A 19,895-nucleotide genomic window follows, 5' to 3' on the forward strand; every position below is an offset into this window, starting at 1 on the left:
CAAATGATTTTGTATAAACTTGTTTCCTTTCAGCATTTCATGTTCAAAGAGATTTAGATGTTTGTGTCTGTTCCACTGAGCAGAGCAGACCTTTCATTTCAGGTTTAAGCCCAAATGCTCTTGATAATTAATGAAATTGCTTAGACTAATTCTAGGGAAAAAATAACATGTTGGTGACCATAATGATGCAGTCCAAAATGCTGGCACTTTCACTGTGGTTATTACAGAAAACACTGTATTGACGCCACAATGCACAGAGGGACTCCTAGTCACCAGAACTGCAAACCCATCCTGGGCTGGGGAGTTTGCCTCTGCTGAGAATAAAAGCCCAGCAGATTTAACAGGCAGAGAATCCTGTTTCTTGTCTTCTTTCTGGCTTGTGGGCCAGGACTCCTGCTGCCTGCATGAAAGCAAATCCCAGTGTGGCACTTTCCTGAGAGACTCAGGAGTGTTGAATCTTCAGCCAACCTGACAAAAATCACCACATATAACCTTCACCATTGCCAGGGTATTGAATTCTCACCAATCTCACATCCAGAGTGTAATCTGAAAACAAGTTCAGAGCTTTTTAAGAAGCTGTGACAGGGTATTTTAACATCAGATTCTAAGCTATTACAGGGATGGTCAATAATGGAAGGTGTGAAGACATAATTTTAAAATGTGTATGTTTGCTTTGTGTGTTTATAACCTAAGTAGAGTGTCCACTGTAGAAAAACAATTCCAGAAAGAAAGAAAGAAAGAAAGAAAGAAAGAAAGAAAGAAAGAAAGCCCCTTCCTGAGATCCCATTTTGTCAGTACACTAAACTTCCTTTAATTTAGGAGGGGGAGCAAGTTGAAGAGATCTTTTGGACAAAAATTGCTACAAATGAGTTTTCCACCAGAATATCAATACATTTTTCCTTTATAAGTTGATAAGTATTAGTATAGAACAGAAATAAGCTGTTTAAATTTTGCACAAATAAGTTGTGCAGGTTTACTAAGATGGTGGGGTTTGCTTCTTGGTCCACAGGAGGGAACATAACATCTGTGCTGCTCTGTTGATCACACTAGAGTCAGGTGAACCTCTATCAAGAACTATCTTTGTCCTTTATTTTCAAGGCACCAAATGGATTGCTTCTGACCCCTAGTCCACTACTGGCTAGCTTACATTTTGGGAACAGATTTAGTCCTGTAGCTTTACTGAGTCCTGCATACTGAAAGGGCAAATACTCTCTCTGTTCCAGGTGAGTATTTGGAAATGAACTTGTAAACATATAACTTCTAAGAGACACCCATTCTCTCAATTCTGCAGAGACTTAAGATGGTGGCTTCTGTCTCATATTTGGTAAATATATTGAGTTTTAAAAGGGTGTTCATATGCACAATTCTGCAAACCCTTTAAGAGGAGATTTTTTTGAGGCAGAAATGGTGTACTTATGTCAACTGTCCATAAGTGCAACAAGTAGTTCTTGAAGTATTTTGTATATTTTAATTTGACTATGAAAACTGAAAATATTTTTAGGAAAGTATAAAACTTAAGAAGAAAACATGATCCAGTTACTCAAAGTACTGATTGACTTTAAATAAATTCAAAAGTAAAAATAGCAACACATTTCCTCTACTGGTATACAAAAGTCACCTGCATACTTCTAAATTATAATCAAGTTCTTGTTCTGTGATTAAAAATGAAAGAAAAAGCATCCAGGGCATTAGGTTAAAAAATAATAAAAACTTAGTTGCTTTACTTTGCAGAAACCTCTGTATTAGGAGAGCCTTATTATTCACTTACATGCTAGAATTTTGCAGTATTATCACTTTCTGTCATGTGGATATTGGTATTTTTTTTCCTTTCATACCAAAAGACTGTTCCTCACCCATCCATGTTGCTATTGTTGAGATATATGAGTTTAGGGAGAAAAAATTCTAGGGACAGGAATGAAGGAGGGGTAGACACCATGAAAACTCCCCCTGACTGATTCTAGCCTTGTCTCATCCACCCTGCATCCTGTATCCCCAGTGTAGTTCATTTCAAGCTAGTTGCAGTTCTTTAGCTCCCATTACATTTAAATATTATATTTATTATTATTAAATAAATGTAGCACTTAGCATTCTGCCTGTTGATCTGGCAAACTTCAGTAGACTGTGGGCCCTCAAGACTACAACTGCATCCTGTTCCCCATGGTGTCTCTAAGCATGCAGCTTGTTGACTGGAGTACAAATGATACCAGCAATTATCAGTGACTCTCTAAATGAAAAGATGCCAAAGAATTCATAAAGAGATGTCAAAAAAAGTAAGTGTTAAAAAAATCAAGTCTTAGCTTTTGAGTTGGTCATTTTGCTTGTCAAAATTATATATGCCAAGTACTATCTCTGTGCCAGAAGCCTGATGTACATGATGAGATTTAGGGTCTCATTGGAAGAATGGTAAGCTAAAGTGATTTTAATTTCTATCTTGCTTCTCTGGCTTACTACTGGAGTTAGGGTGTCATGAAGTGACTATGTCCTTGGAGCAATTGGGTTTCTTTCTTTCCCTGGCTCTTATTCCTTTCACATGAAATCAAGCTTTAGTCATACACAGCAATACATTGATTTTTAAACATTTTAACATAGGCAGGAAAGCAAAAACTAGTAATTGCATGTAAAATCAGCAATGAGCAAATCTAGTACTTTAAAAAAGCTTTAGCCTAAGAATCCTAATCTTTGGTGAGGAGATTAAAGGCCTCATTGTCTGAAAGACTCAAGCTTTGAACAGCAGAATGCTGGAAATAAGTAGAGCAGAATGGACTTATGTGACTCTAGGGCAGGACCCAGAATTTCTGTGGAATTCAGCAAGTATTTGTAAATAATGAATGGTCTCTTTTCCCTCCTTATGTGGAATTCTGCCACATGAGTGAAATATGTCTTGGTGACATCCTGGGAAAACCTTGGGGAATGACTGGAACTATGCTAATTTTCTCATCTAGTATTACCAACAATAAGTATTGTTCATGTTCACGATTTTTCTATACAATATCTGGATCTCTGGGAGTTGGAATATTTATACCCAGTAGTTCTGAAAATTAGCATCCAGTCAATTGGATGGTGTGTTAAAGATTTCTGAGTTCTTAGGTCTTAGATAGTGTCTGACATAAATATTTCATTCAAGTGCCTAATAATGCTTTTGGTTCAGGGGTGATATTTTGAGAACGACTGAAGGCCAGTGGTTCCTAGTTTACATTTAGAAATATGAAGAATAAATTGCATTGTATGTGGTTAGGGAAGGTGCTGGTGATTGGCCCAGGGCACTCCAACACTGAGTTCCATCCTCAGCCCTTTATATTTTGAGAGAGGGTCTTTTTAAGTTGCTGAGGTTGGCTTCAGGTCCCAGACCTGAGTTACTAGGACTACAGTCCACTTACACTTCAACTGGCTTTATTACTGAATTTAAAAGTATTTAATTGAGAGTTCCAATTTTAATTTCACCAAATAGACCTGTTTTTTTTTTCTCTTGGTGCCATTCAAAAGGCAGGATGACCCCCTCCCCCCAAAAAATAATACAACCCAGTCTGGATGGCTGACTTGTTATATGTTCATGGACACTTTTTTTCTGATTGGATCATAAACTAAGGAAAAACACTTATGCACCTTTCAAAATATTATTACCCTTCCAATGAAAAGGGTAGTTGAACATAGCAATTTTTAAAATGATAAACATGAAAACATGGTAAGAGAAAGAATTTTCTGAAACTAGACATTGTGATTGATGGATTTTCAGCATTCAGATTATGATTATGTCCCTTCCAAACTTATAAAAGCAATCTATCAAAATAATGAACCTCTCTCACATATACTATTAATGTACTGGCAAAGGAAATAAAACCAGGCTTGGCCTACAACAAACTTTAAGTGATGCTGGCAGGTTTCCTGTTGTGATCTTTACAAAGGTAGGCTGGAATCCTGAGGGTGACAGCTGACAGAGCTGAGGATTTTCTGCACATGATCATTCACATACATTCATTGTTCATTCATGTACAATTATTATGGCAGGCTATAGCATATATTAAAGAAATCTGAAATAGGAGAAAAGGCACAAAATGTTCTGGAAGAAGTATGCTTCCAAACTGAGATATATTTTAGTAAATAGATAGATGCCAAAAACACTGTGCTAAGTGTTGAATATGAAGGACCCAGAAATGCAAATAAATTGAAATGTGTTCTTCAATTGAATAATTCAGGTTTTGAGCTTACATGTCTGTACCATTCAAAATTTTTAAACAGATTTTTATCAAATTTGAAATGCACCCAGTTGGTTGAAATCCAGTGGAGCTACTCAAATTTGCATTTGAGACTGTGTGCTGATATTTTTAGATTGACAAATATGAGCCAGTAAATATTTTCAATACTCTGCATCAGGGACTGTAAGAGATATACATGTGAATAACAGGAGAGTAAATAAAGTGAGCAGGAACTGAGGTTCTAAGTGGTTCTTTGCATCCAGGAACTGGGCAGATTCTGAGGAAGAAGTGCCACCTGAGCTGAGATGGGAGAAGGGACAGGATTTTGATAGAGAGCAAAGTATATTTTAGGACTTAATATACCTGCCTGGTTAGGATATGGAAAGTATATTTAGGAAGAGACATGGCGATAGATGAAGTCTGAAAAGGAGGCATGGGCCATGAATAGTTCCACCTTAATCTGCTTCAGACAAGATATTCATGTGAAGAAAAAACTCAATAGAAAGTGGAAGGATGGACTGGGGATATAGCTCAGTTATTAGAGTGCTTGCCTTGAAAGCAAAAGGCATTGGGTTCAATCCCCAGCACCACAAAAAAAAAAAAAAAAAAAAAAAAAGGAAAGAACAGGAGGATAGGAGAATATTATTACACTACTTCAAATACTGGAGGGACAGTGGAGATAGGAATAAATTTGGAAGACATTTCATAGGCAAAATTGAGAAGAACTTGAGTTTTGTTTGAGGAGTAAATAGGTAGTAAAAATGAGGAAGAGGCACCCCGACTAAATGACTATGAGACTGGCAATGTTTTAGGAAGAATACCTAATATGCATTCATGTCCTGTGTGCCAGAGAGTATGGGCCACTCATCATGTATATGTGTTCATAATTATCAAATACTAACACAAATCTAGGAGTCCTTTGTGAATTACCAAATTTTTTACCTGGGAAATCATGTCTCATGAAGGTTCATACTTTCCTGTAATCAGAGTGACCAAAGCCTAACTAGTTTTAATGGTTTGAGTGTTTTCTTCAAAGATGGTCCCTAGTATCCAGCCTTTATTCAGTGTGTAAGTCTCACCTCTGTAGTAGGCTCTGCAGATGAAAATATCAATAAAATGGAATCACTCTTTAGGACTTGTGTTCTTGTGAGTGGGCTATAGTTGCCTCAGAGCAGTTCATCTTGTACTTTTTTAAATTATTTTTTTATTTAGCTTCTAGTTTTTTACAGACTGCATTTTGATTTATTGTACACAAATGGGGTACATCATTTTGTTTCTTGGTTGTACACAATGTAGATTCATACCATCCATGTAATCATACATGTACATAGGGTAATGATGTCTGCCTCATTCCACCATTTTCATACCCCCTCCCTCTCTTTTCCTTCTATATATTCTATAAAGTTCCCCCATTCTTCTCTCATTCTCCACCCCCATTATATACCATTCTCCACTTATCAGGGAAAACATTCGGCCTTTGGTGTTTTGGGCTTGGCTTATTTTACTTAGCAAGATATTGTCCAATTCCATCCATTTATTCTCAAATGTCATATATTTTTCTTCTTTATGGCTGAATAGTATTCCATTGTGTATATATTCCAGAGTTTCTTTATCCATTCATCTGTCAAAGGGCTTGTGCTTTTTTAAAATAACAACTTTATTGAGGTGTGATCTTCCCACCATGAAATTGACTTGTGAAGTGGTCTGTTCCAGCTGTAGGTTATTAGCACATCCAAACTGTTGTGCACGTACACCACTGCCTATCAGAAATTTTCCTTTACTCTGAAAGAAAACCCTGTTCCCACTTGTAGTCATTCCCATTTATAACTCTTCTCTATCTACAGAAACCATGAGGCTTTGTCTCAATGATTTGTCCATTCTGAACATTTAATACAGAAGTAATATTTAGTGCATGTCCTTTTGACAACATCCATGACCTGATGTCAGCTCTCTTTTTCTTTTCTTTTGCTTTTTGCTGGTCATCATTATACTTCACTGAGTCATTTCATTGGTCCATTTTCTGACCTGAGTTCTTTGGAGTAAAGAAAAGGCACTCCTTCCTTCAACAGGTATTTGTCAGATGCCTCCTTTATGTCACATTCCACAGGTTCCTGTTCTCACTAAATTCAGTATGATAAAGGTACAATGAGAAACATGAGAAAAACACACATATGAATGTAATCAAATGGTCAGAGGAGCCCTGTCTAAGGATAAAATATTTATACCAAAATTTGAAAGAGGACCCAGTGACACAAAGAGATGAGGCTAAACATTGGGCAAACCATTTGACGCTAAGGTTGTCAGGAGTCTGGTGAGTTCCAAGGCCTGAAAGGAAGCCAGAGTGGCTGCATTGCTATTAGGAGGTTGTCCCAGGTGAGAGGAGCAGGGCCATGATCACCTAGCTCTTTTTTGTGAGAAACAGTTTTGGATTCTTCCAGGTGGAGTGCTATGATCTGATTTGGTTTAAGAAACTGTGGCTGCTCTTTGAATAATGAAATGCAAGAGTCAAATTGGAAATACTTGGAAATCTTCTGCATATGTCCTGTCCATTGGCACTGGCAGCCTTGGTTAAGATAGGGAAGAAGAAATAAACCAGAGTGGACATATCAAAAAGCTATGTCAAGGGGTCGCATCAATGTTGCCGAACCTGGTGCCTGCGTGTCATGTCCAGTGCACTCGGAAACCATGGACATGGTGGCATCCAACCCAAAACTGTGCCTCTTCAATGTGGATGGGACCCTGACGTCCCCATGGCAGAAAATTACCAAAGAAATGGATAACTTTCTACAAAAATTGAGGCAGAAAATTAAAAGTGGAGTGGTAGGCGGGTTGGACTTTGAGAAAGTATAGGAGCAACTGGGAAATGATGTGGTTGAGAAATATGATTTTGTGTTTCCAGAAAATGGCTTGGTTGCATACAAAGATGGGAAACTATTGTGTAAACAGAATATTCAAGGTCACCTGGGTGAGGCCCTGATCCAAGACTTGATCAAATACTGCCTGAGCTACATTGTAAAAATTAAACTTCCCAAGAAAAGGGGAACTTTCATTGAATTCTGAAATGGGATGTTGAATGTGTCCCCTGTTGGAAGAAGCTGTAGCTAGGAAGAATGCATTGAATTCTATGAGCTGGCAAAAAAAGAAAATATATAAGATGAACTTTTGTAGCAGATCTGCAGAAGAAGTTTGCAGGCAGAGGCCTCACATTTTCTATATGAGGTCAGATCAGCTTTGATGTCTTTCCTGATGGATGGGACAAGAGATATTGCCTGAGACATGTGGAAAATGATGTTATAAGACCATTTATTTCTTTGGAGACAAAACCATACCAGGTGGCAATGACCATGAGATCTTCATTGACCTGAGAATTGTAGCATACACCGTGATGGTGCCCAAGGATACATGCAGGATCTGTGAAGAGCTCTTCTCCTGAGGGAGGATGGGAGGGGGGGTCCCTTGGGGCTGAAACCACAGCCTCTTCTCACATACCCACTCCCAGCTAGCTGTCTGCACTGTCCAGTTGTGGAGTGGACACTGGCCACACTAGGCAGCAAGGTCACCCTCCACCCCCTGCAGGTTGTGCCCTTCTTCCAGTGCCAGAAGCATCCAGAAGGGAGGGGATAAGACTCATCAAGAAAAGAATTTGTCCCCCATCCTCAGCCTATGACCTACCTCATACTGGCACATTGTCACTGTACACATGGGTTTATGGAAACTTTGTCATTCAGGAATAATTCAGAAAGGATAATTGTGCCTAGGCTTACCCTCTTTAAGGATCTTGAGAAACCATAACTGTTAGTGCTCAGGCCCCAGTATAGATACCAGAAGGGGATGTTTGGTGATTAGAAAGGACAGCTGTCCACACTCACCCCTGGGACAGCAGCTGGAAATGCCTCCTACCTGATGTGCCCTCCTGAGCTGAGCAAGGGCGATGCTGGGATGCTTCCTGTTTGTGACCCAGACCTCTGGTGGCCTGCCAGACTGCTGGCCAAGACCAACTGACCCATGGGGTCTGCACTTGGGCTGGCTCAGCACTCAGGTGGCATTCACTACACTGAACAGCCTAGCCACTCTCAGATGAGAGACCTTGCCCTGGAGGTGGGGTCTGCTGCAGACCAGAGCAGCTCACTGGGGCTGGCATCAGACTTGACCAAGGGTACCCTCTCCTGAGGGGACCTGGTTCCTCAGGCATCCATACAGGAATGAGCCATGTCTGCAGTGTCTGCTTCTTCCTGTGCCTTCACTTGAGGGTGGAAGCGCTGTTGCCCTCCCCTCCCCTCCACCTTCTGGGACTGAAGGGAGCCCCATGCCTCCAGAGCACCAAGCTTTCCCAGAACGGGTTCAGCATCTGAGCCTTTGGCATCCCCACCCCACCCCAGGGCTGAGCACTAGGTGAGCCCCACTGCCTGGCCTGGGGCAGGGCAGTGAGCCAGCAGCAGCTGCAGGCCTGCCCTTGGCCCCATGTGGGCATGTTCTCAGCAACTTCAGGACCAGACATCTTGTCATCTGCCCTTGCTGGATTTTGCAAATGGTACTGTAATGATCTTTCAAAATAAAGTGTAGCACATTAAAAAAAAAAAAAAAAGCTATGCCAAAATGAGAATGGACAGGTCTTAAAGATGTGTTGAGTGTAAAGTGGAATTAGGGCCTAATTTGAGCTCTTTGGTATACATTTCTCTAAAGTTAAGAAATTTGGATTCAAATGGCTTTGAGACATATATGAAAACCCTACACAGAAAGATTAACTGGACATTTAAATACACACAGGTCTAGAGCTCACAGGAAAGCTGGGACTGGATAAGCAGACATGGGATTCATCACTGTGGAGGGAGTACTTGAAACCATGTTAGTGGACAAGCCCTTCTAGGAGGAGATTCTAGAGAGAAGAGATGCAAACTCCAGTAAACTACATTCATAGAAGAACAGAGACAAGATATTCAAGATGCACAAGAGTGCAACTGGGGATAAGGTATCAGGTGAGCCTGGTGGCATGCAGCCACCAGGAAGCAGGCTTTTCAACCAATTCCAGCTTTGTTGAGCAGTCTTGAGTCAATAGAAAGTGAATTCATTATAAAAGAAATGAATAAGAAGTCAACAAAGCAGAGGTGGGGTTTGGGAGCCATGAGGAAGAAAAATGAGAAGAGAGAAGGGGAATGGGGAGCCTGTTTTCATAGCATTCATTGTGTTTAGGTAAAAACTGAACATAACAGACTCAGTTCCACAACCTGGTTGAGAAAATATCCAGCTCCACCCTCAGCAAATTTATAAATTGAAAAGCCCCCTGGGGAAAAAATCTGCTGTGAAATGATTAGAATGTTAAAATTAGACAACCATTGAAGCACGAGTTTATGCTTCACCCAGAATGAATTTTTATGTTTTAATGCTTGGTTTTATTGCTTGCTGATGGTATTGCACTGTTTTACCATGGAAGGTTATAAGTAAGGGGTTATCCTTAGAATTTTCTTAGCTTTTGAGAACATGGATCTTTCTTTCTTCAGTCTGGATTTACCCCTTATTAGAAGATACAAATTATTATATCTGAGAGATAATTTATGTCCTCTGGTGATATACACAATGTGTATATTTTACAGTTGGCATCTATAACAATGTATAAACCAATTTCAAGAATGGCCTATGCTGAGTTATTTTGGTGTTTAGAAAATCACCTTTATGAAGGCTGTGCTCATGGTCTTTTGAACACCTCTCTTTCAATCTATGAAATCATTGAGAAGTCATTATTGCCCAATTTAGTGACCTAAGATATTATTAGCCTGTGCTTTGTAGAATTTGGCATTCTCTCTTCAAATCTATCATGCCAAGTACATTGAATAACTAAGTCACTCTCAATTCTTTTATTACCTTTTATTTTATTATATTTTATTTTTTATTTTCTATTCCAATAGCTTTTCTTTTTTAATTTATTTATATTGTAAACAAATGGGATACATCTTGATTCTCTGTTGTATATGAAGTAGAGGCATACCATTTGTGTAATCATACATTTACATAGGGTAATCGTGTTTGAGTCATTCTGTTATTTTTCCCTCCCATCCAATCTTCCCACCCCTCTTTTCCCTCTATACAGTCCCTTCTTCCTCCATTCTTGCCTCCCTCCCACACCCCATTAAGAGGAAATCATAATCTTGTTTGAAGCACTGAATATGGGTTAAACTTACTGAGTTAAATTTCAGTTAAATTTAAAAATTTTATTTGTATAAATGAATGTGAAACAATATTCATGTTAATTAAATTTGAAGAGAAAGGAGGTGATGGCAACCTGCCTTTGGCTTATCTTTGATCCTTTATTGTGAGTGGACTGTCTAGTTATTCATCTATTACACTCTTTAAGAACTTCAATAAATTGTAAATGCCCTTAGTACAATTTAGTCATTTTTTGGCCTTGTGAAGAAATAAATAATTGTGGCAGTCATGAAATTTTTGAGTAGTATCTATTGATTAAATTTTTAAAAATAGTATTTCTGAATTGTTCATGGAAAATGTCCCTGATTTAGTACAATTTTCTTATCTTACTATTCTTCTTAACATCTTTAGGAATATATAACTAGTAAATATTCAAAAGAGTCAATGATAAAAATGGTAGTTAAGAATGTGATTTTGAAAATCAGACTGCATGGGTTTGAATCCTGTCTCTGACACATAATGGCATGTGTCCTTGGGCACAAGACTCAGCCTCTCAGGATAAAATCTTCCATCCCTCTGAGGACAATACCTTTGTCCACTGTCTCCAAACTGTATATACTACCTCCATGTTATCAGATTGTTGCAGTATCACATATTTTTTTTATCAAATAAGCTTGTTTTAATTAATAGTGGCCCAAAAGCATATGGATAGTAATGCAAAGGAGGCACCAGGGCATAAAACATTAAGAATGGATTAACTCCAGTACTCTGTGGAAACAGTGAAGCTACCTAGGAAAAATCACTGGGGAGTGGTATTTGTGTTCATGGTTTTAGATATCCATTGGGGGTCTTGGAACATATCCCTGGGGATCAGGGGGAGAGCCTTCTATATTATTACTTTTTTGAGTATTTCTAACAAAGGTAGGGACAATGTGGAAATAATCTGTTGTTAGTTCAAGCAACTCTAAGAAAGAAAAATTTCATTTTGTATATTTGATTACCCTCATGCCATTTGGATGTGTAAAAATTATTGCTTTAATCCTTTTGTGAACAAGAGTCCAAATTCTTAATAACAGTATGTAGAAAGGAACTGATGAATTAGTACTGAAATTCTGTGAGATGAGTAGTAGCTTATGCAGGTTTTTAAAGATATTACCTGATCCAGGTACAGTGGTACACATCTATATTCCCTGTGCCTCAGGAGGCTGAGGCAGAAGGATCACAAGTTCATGGAAAATTCCTGGTATGTTCCTTGGTATGGAAAAGGGAGTGAGAACCTTACCTTCTCTTTGCTTCCTTTCCTTGCCTTACACATTAACCTCAAAAGTGAAACAACTAATGTTTTGCCCTCTGTGTCATCCACATATGTCTCATGCTAGCATGCTAAAGTTATGTAATCTACCTGTAAGTGTGTGTGACTGCATAGATGCACATGTATGCATCAGAAAACAACTACATCCATTTGATTTCACTTTGGACTTTAATAATTAGATGTGATAGTTTTAATTTGATAATTAAATGAATAATGTTCTTCCCATATTTTAAAACATATTACAGTGTAAAATTATTTGATTCTTGCTGTGTCTCAAGTAAAATAATATTGATTTTTAGTTTATGATTTGTATTGAAATTAAATTATCTCACATCAGAGAAATGAAAATGCATGTTTTTGTCTCAAAGTAGAGCAGTTTCAGGTGGAGAATAAACAAGCTGAAACTTGTTTCTTACATACCCTTACCCCTTTTAACATTTTTACCTAAAGAAAATGTTTAAGAAATAGGATTTATGCTTGGGATCTATCTCCATTGTCTCCTGGTTTTGTTGCTTTACTGTGAATCATTTCTATTAGAAATTTCTGCTGGTTATGAAGGATACATATACCACCAAAAAGGAGATGAGGAGGAAAGAAAGACTGTTTAGACCATATGTCTAGAGGCTGCATGTGTGAGTGTAGGGTCACCAGCTCAGTCTAGTTCGTCCTAGATTGCCTCAGATTTTACAGTGAATGTTTTCTTAGTCCATGAGCAAACAAATGTGGTTGGCCAACCTGACTGTTTATAGCTCCTGGGGGCATAAACATACCTTATTGTAATTGTGTCTTTACTATTGTTAAAGGTTCCACATCTTGAAGGGAGTAGGGGAAGTAATAAAAATCTAAGATTAGCTAACTATCCTATAAATGCTAGGCAAGGTTGAAATATTTTGTGAATAGAACTAAATTTAAATTCAAAGCACTTCTCTTAGTAATATATCATTGTCACTACTAAAAGAACTTGCTGCTGATTCCATTTATAGAACATTATTGAAATATGCAAATTGAAGGATACTGGGTATTAGTGAAGTAATGGAGTGTCAAAGTTGAGTGGACTATAGAAAGGTAGATCAAAGGAGCCTTGTGGCCATGAAAATTCTCTGCCTTGACTGTTACAGCAGCCTTCTGGTCAGGTGTCCAGGGTTGATTTTACAAACTGTTAGAACTTCAGAAAATTGTGTAAGGGGACACAGAATCTGTGAATTATTATTACTTAAAACTGTTCATCAATTTCCAGTTATTAAAGAGCTTAGAGAATGGGAATGGGTGGAGGAACATGACACCTGCTAATACTATTAGAAAACATTTTATTCCAAAAGACTAGATGGTTCCTAAAATGGGACTCCTGTAGAAAGTATATGTACCTGTTCTTGGGGGCAGGCAGTGTATTAAGAGCTTTAAGACCTTAGATGATTATTATGGTGACAGCACAGTCACTGCTTAATTCCTGTTGGATGCTGTGCACTCCAAGTTCAGCGTATCACTATTTCAAAACTGCAGAGACTTCTGAATACTCCTTAGGGATGTAATGCAACTCCCTCAAGCCCTGAAGTGCAGTGAAGTAAACAGGAATACATAGTCAGTACAGTCTGGTGATGCAGAACCTGGGCTCAGACAAGAAACTAGGGTTCGCATCTCAGCTCCACCTCCTCTTGTTTGTATAATCTTTGGCAAATCAGTTATTGTTTTGGGCTTCATTTCTTACATGTAGTATGAGATCAGAGAAGTCAATTTTGTCTCTATCATAGGGCTGTTATGAAGAATAAATGAGATAGTGAAAGGACATCATAAGTGCTGTGCAGGTGCCAAATTTGCTGCTCTTATTACTGGAAGCATGTATAGTAGTGCTGCACAGGAACCAAGAGATAGATTTTATTTTGCTTTCAATGATTGATTTTTAGAAAGTCTCTTAGCCTTCCATGACTTTGTCTCCTTCTGCAAAATCTCAGTATGTCTGAGTAGGTGACAGGTGAACAGACTTCCAGTTTCCAATTTCCTGCATAATGAGGTGAATATTTTAGAGGCAAGATAGGCATGGATGAAATCACAGGCTGCAGTCTCCCAGGCCTCAATTTAACTTTTGCCTCTGCCTCAGTTCTGAGCCATGCATTCCTCACTGCCCATTCATATCTTGTTCCCTCTACTTTCCTACAAGAATGGGGTTTTGTTCTGAAAAGCATGTGGAAATCACAATTACTACTACTTTTCTACTTCTTTTGTTAGTACTACTGTTACTCTACTAAAACTACTGCCCAAGAGGTAAATCCACCAGTGTCCCCACCCTCTGCCTGTCTTCTGTTTCTCCAGTTAAAATTTATTACAGTACATCACTGATTTGTTTACATCTTGACTGAGATTCTTTTCCAGTTCTATGAGTAGATTTGAGCAATTGCAAAAGAGACCATGGAGCCTGCAAAACCTAGCTCTTTGCTGTCTGGTTCTTTGTGGAACATGTTTGTTGAACCTTCATATAAGAAAATTAGAACAGCTGTGTCCTTCAGCTTCCTGTTTTCCCTCTCACCTGTGAGGATTATATGGCCTGTGTTTCCCTCCTCCCTTTTCCTGCTGGGTTGTATTCAGTTGTTTATAGATGGTATTGGCTTAAGATCTACAATTTTGTTGCCACCATTATTCTTTCATCCACCATTTTACAACCTAGATAGTTGTTAACCCACAAAAATCTATTACCTATGAATAGTTCTCCAGCCATTCTCTCTGTCTCTCACCCTTGTGTGCAGACACTCTGTCTGCTTAATAAAATCTCTTGTGCAAGTTTCCACATCAGGAATGGTTTCTGGGTGCTTTCATTTGTGCCATGATTTGGGTGGGCTCTTCTACTGCCACTTAGGTGAGTGGAATCCCATCTGTTGCCCAGACCCTCTGATGCTGGTCTCACCCTCCATTCACCTTGACACTTGCTGCACATCCACCACCAGCTTCAGATTGGTACATTTCCCATAGGTTGACTTAAGCACCCCTCTGCTGACCTGAGATGTGACCATTGGTCATCCAGTGCCTTTGGGGCAGTTGAGGAGTGGGGTTTCCCCCAGCCACGACTTTTACAATTATGGCTGGCCTCCTTAGTTGAACTTATCTGATGGGTGGATCCCTGATTTTTATGATGGAGATTCCCTCTCTGGATTGAGTCTCCACATTAGTTTTCCTCTCAAAATTTCTGCCCATCAGGTCCTTACCCCCTTGCCTTTTGCCTGGCACACACTGACAGGGGTGACAACTCCCAACATTGTGCTGTCTCCTCATCTCCACTCAACTAGTCTGTGACCTCGGGTTGACTTACACGCTAACTCGTCTATTTATCAGTCTCCACAATGGGATCTGGTTCCCCATTCTGGCAGATTCACTCCTGAGGTATCTACTAGATAATCTTAAACCTCTTCCCCTGGCCTACAGTCACCAAAACTTATTCACTTGTGTAAAGATATTTGGCCACAGTATCCTTCAGATAATCAATCAAAATGACCACTTAATGGCATACCAATTCTGTGAGTCTTTGCTCTTCCTGCAAACCTGAACACCTTCTTTTGGCTTCTTCTCCCCTCCTAATTCCTCCTCCTCCCCCAACTTTGACCCAGCTACTATTCTACTCCCATACTGTTCTCCTGCAGCAGAGTCCCCTCTGGTCCCAGCTCCTCTGTCTCCTTTGCCCCTCTCTGTTTTGACTTCTGCCCTGTCCGCCCACTCCTCCTGCCATGAGGTCTTAAGCACATGTTTCAGCTCCCCTATGGAAGGTGGATGGTGTGGAGGGAGTGATTTCTGTTTACCTTTAAGGTACCAGATACTGGATCTCAATTTGCCTACAAAATGTTGCCTCAAGGATTTGGCAATAGCCCTCACCTCTTCAGCCAAACCCAAGCTAAGAACTTAAAAAGGGTTAAAAATCCCTAGGCAGGCATTTCCCTTACAGTGGAATGTAAGCTAGCAGACTCAGCAAGGGACCGAACTAAGACTGAAGGACAAAAAATTGTCAATTTTACACTTCTGTACAGAAACACAGAAAAATGGTTTTGAGACTCTCTTTCTCTCTCCCTCTCTCTCTCCCTCTCTCCCTCTCTTCCCACTTTTGCCTGTCTTGTTCTCAGTCTTATACTATAGTTAATGGCCATTAACATTTTTTTCTTTAGGACTTTTCTTTGTCCTTAAATGGTATATTTTTCGAGCTCACAATTTTGATCTTACATACCTAGGCTAAGGATTTTCTGATCAGTTCTATTTTTTATTCAACTCAAATTTATTTTTTAAAACATTTATAATATTGCAATAGAGATTAACCTACAAAAAACTACAAGGCCTTTGCTTTTGTTATGTGCATATTGTGTTGTCTGATATTGTGTTGTCTGTCTACATAGTGCATTAAAATATTATGTAACTGATATCAAAATTGACACAAGTAACGAGTACTCATATAATTAAAATTTAGAAAATGGATCCAAATACCTTTAATTTATGTGATTTTAAAAGGTTTAATTTAAATTGGGTGAACAAATGAAGGTAAAATATCTTTAAAATTACTTAACAAACAAGTCTGTCTAGGTGGTCAAATTAATAAAATGTTGAGGTTTATATAATGTCTAATCCATTGTTTTTAGGACTGTTATTCAACAGAAAAGATATGGTAAATATTGTTCAATATATTTGCCTGATATTTGGGTTTTGCAGTAAAATAATTAGATTGGACACATTTGGGATTACTCCAATGTGTTTGTTAGAGACATTTGATTAATTTACACAGGTAAAATGCTAACTTAAATATCATTGAGTACTCCTAACTCTTTAAATTCCATGGGATAACATGGTAAATAAAAAGGGTTTATAATTGCTTTGGGTCATCACTAAAAACAAGGATACTAGGAGTTAAGTCCTAACAGGTACAATTCTATATACAAAAGGTATCCAAAGGATCAAATGTGTTTCAATTAGAGTACTATAAATAACAAAAAATATTTTATCTTATTAAAATGGAGTAGTTTATCTAAATTAAAGAATTTCATAAGAGATGTTTCAAAATGTGAACAAAAAGGAGTCAACAGATAAGAAAGAAAGTAAAATGTTTTAAGTATGGAAATATATTTAGTAGAAGAAAAAAATTTTCTGGGTGAGAAAATCTCTGTGTGATGAAATACATGAAGGTCTAAGTAAGTGCTAAGGAAGTCTATGTATAAGTAAAGGGCAAATTTTGACAAATTTGGTTAGATGTATGTGAGACAATCAGTTAAAACTAGGGTTTTTCTCTAAGGTCAAATATTAATCAGTTATTATAAACCAATGTTAAATCTATATGTTAAAATCACAAGTATTTCTTAAAAACACTAATTTACTCTTAACATTGTGTCTCTTAAGTTTTATTCTTTAGAAAAATTGGTCTTAAAACTTAGGATTTATGCAATTATGGTTAAACAACTGCTGGATTATTATACTGCATTACAAAGTCTAAATTTTTCTCTAAAAGCTAAACATTCTTAACTTAAAAATATCGAGGTAATTGTGGAATGGTCACTCTTATTTGTATATTTAATGTGTTCATATCTTCCAGGTATACACGTCTTTAAAGCAGAAAATTTATCAAGCTGTTGTTCTCCAGTCTAAACTTCTCTGTAATGGTAATTTTAAACTTATAAGAATAGTAAATTTTATTGTGATTTTATTTGTGTCATTTAATATTCTATAGCAGGACCTGTTATCAATAGGGTATATGAAAAATTTATGTTACTCTTGACACTGAGATAAAAAATTTAAATTAAATATATTTCTTAAAGTTACCAAGAGCCCGATTTATTTCAAGGTTAATAACATAAAACATGAATACACAAAAAACATTTTGCCACACAAAAGGAAAGTTAAAAGCTCTCTCAGCCTCTCCTTGATATTTGTTTGGGATGTAATGTCATTATGTTAGTTAATGTTCATGTAGACTCTGGAAACAATACATGTAAACTTTGTAAAATGATGTGTGAAGAGGAGGCAAAGATCAGCTACAGTATTAGAACACTTTACCTAAGATTTGTGAAGAACTGCATCTTACCTGAGAAAAGGTTCTTCTGCCCACCTTACTATCAGAGTGTAGCTCCAAAATAACTGGACTTCAGCTCATTTAAAATTATATTGAAAAGATTATTTTTATTGTAAAATTACTGTGATCTCAAATGGAATATGCTACATAGCTCACCCAAAATTCAAGATACCAATTACTTGTTAATTTCATTTTTTATTTTCCTTGTAAGCTCTAAAATTGTTGCCTGATTAATGTTTTCATGAAGTATTGCATCAAAATCAAAGAACCTAGAGATAATAAGCCATCACCTTTAGGCCAGATAAGGTGGACCCCAATTAAGTAAAAGGGGGTAAATGGCTGTAAAGTCATAAACATTGAAATTAAAGCCTAGTTCTCTTATTTTATGACTTGTGAGTCTGACTTGCTCAATATTTAAGATCAAACTTAGTGATTGACATTAAAAACAGGTGCCAAGAAAACCAGTATTTGACTCTTGCCCTCTGAGTCAGCCTGAATCCAGAGAAGGGGAGAACTTCTCTAAGGAGCTTTGTAACTCTGGGCAACATGATCTCCCCATCAGGGAGATTAATGTGACCACCAGAGGATTAAAAACCAATCAGTGCACCTACTGCAAAGAGGAGGGTCATTGAAAAGGGAGACATATCCAATGCTTCCAAAGAAAGCTTCATCAAGGAGATCTTACCTAGCAAATGGCACTAAAGGAGTTAATAAGCTGCTCTCAAGTTCTCCATGAGTGTCCCCTGTGGGAACTCACTTGACCCTTAACAGCAATAGGAACAAGGTCTGTTTGACCAGCTTGATCTTGAACACCTAGCAAAACAGTTAAAAACAAAACATAACCATTCCTGGGCATTTAAAAGAAGAAACAATAATCAAATGTATCTTAAGATGTATACTTGTGCTAACCCAAAGAATAAGTAGGACTGGAGACTACAGAAGAGATTATTAGGCAGGCCAGAGTGTCTTATAATTATCAAGAGAAATAGCTAGAGTCAGAAATTTTTGGTCATTTAAAGGCCTACAGATCTTTCTAAACAGGACCATGCCTGCTAAATTGACTACAGAAGTTACTACAAGATCAGATACAAAAGATCACCAACCAGTCAATCAACTGCTTCTCCTTCAAGACTGCCAGCTCCTGACACCCAAAGGCAATACCTGCAATTCATTATTGACAGCTCTGACTCCAAAAACTCTGCTCCCAACTAAAGCCCTTCCTAAATTCCTTTTTGCAGGAATGACACTGTACACTCCTAATCAGCAGGAAGAGTTACAGAAGGATCATTGTCCCACCCCTGGGATCTCTAAAAACAAAAAGGGATGAATTTTGGCATCAGATCTGCCATTTTGCTGCCACCATTATTCTGCCCCTCCACACCAATTTACAACCTATATTGTTAGCCCAAGAACTTCCTAGTCAATCATTGGTTCAGATTGTTAGTCCTCAAATTTTCTCATCAGTTGTTTGTCAGATTCTTATTAGCCCATGAAATTCCACTACCTAAGAATAGTTCCCCTGCCATTTCTCTCTCTCTCACCCTTGTGGTCAGTCACTCTGCCTGTCCACTTTACAAAATCTCTTGGGTGAGTTCTCATATCAGGAGTGGTTTCTGGGTGCTTTCAGGTGGAATGCTTATAGATACACTAGTCCTTATAATATAAACAACAAACTGAATGAATCACCAAATAATTACAATGTTTGTTAATTCAGTAAATGTTTCATAGTATATTTCTGTGTGTAAAATATTCTTGAAATGATAAATTCATAAAAATAGAAAAGGCTTCATGGTGTCCATGAGTAGTGGGTAAGGTAGCAGGAGAAAATAGGAGTGGCTCAGAGGTCAGCATGAGGCGTATTTGTGATGGAAAATGTCTATACCTGAGCTACATCATCCTTAATGCCACAGTGTAAACCCTGGGAGGATTCTATATAAAGTGAGCAGAGGATGTCTCTCTTTTTTTTTTTTTTTTTTTTTTTTTTTTTTGCGGTGCTGGGGATTGAACCCAGGGCCTTGTGCATGCAAGGCAAGCACTCTACCAACTGAGCTATCTCCCCAGCCCGATGTCTCTCTTTTTCTTAACACAACTCCATAAAAATCTACAGTTGTTTAAAAATAAAATTACCCTAATTGAATAAATAAAACTTTAAATGATTGAACCATACTGAACCAATATACAAGTGATTATCATTCTAAAATTATCCAAATTTTCCTTAGAA

The 19,895-nt window shown here is 38.0% G+C and overlaps 1 long non-coding RNA gene and 1 pseudogene across 2 annotated transcripts in view; one reads left to right on the top strand and one right to left on the bottom strand.

The window, feature by feature from the left end:
• The window catches only part of LOC306643031, a 934,727-nt gene that overhangs the window by 586,462 nt on the left and 328,370 nt on the right, over window positions 1-19,895 (bottom strand). The gene's annotated exons all lie outside the window — the stretch shown is intronic.
• On the top strand, window positions 6,885-7,626 carry LOC306642556 (phosphomannomutase 2-like; annotated as a pseudogene). Its single transcript has one exon. The product of its transcript is annotated as a phosphomannomutase 2-like (transcript).

This window comes from Sciurus vulgaris, assembly GCF_902686455.1.
Source record: "Sciurus vulgaris genome assembly, chromosome: 13".
In the NCBI taxonomy this organism is placed as follows: domain Eukaryota; kingdom Metazoa; phylum Chordata; class Mammalia; order Rodentia; family Sciuridae; genus Sciurus; species Sciurus vulgaris.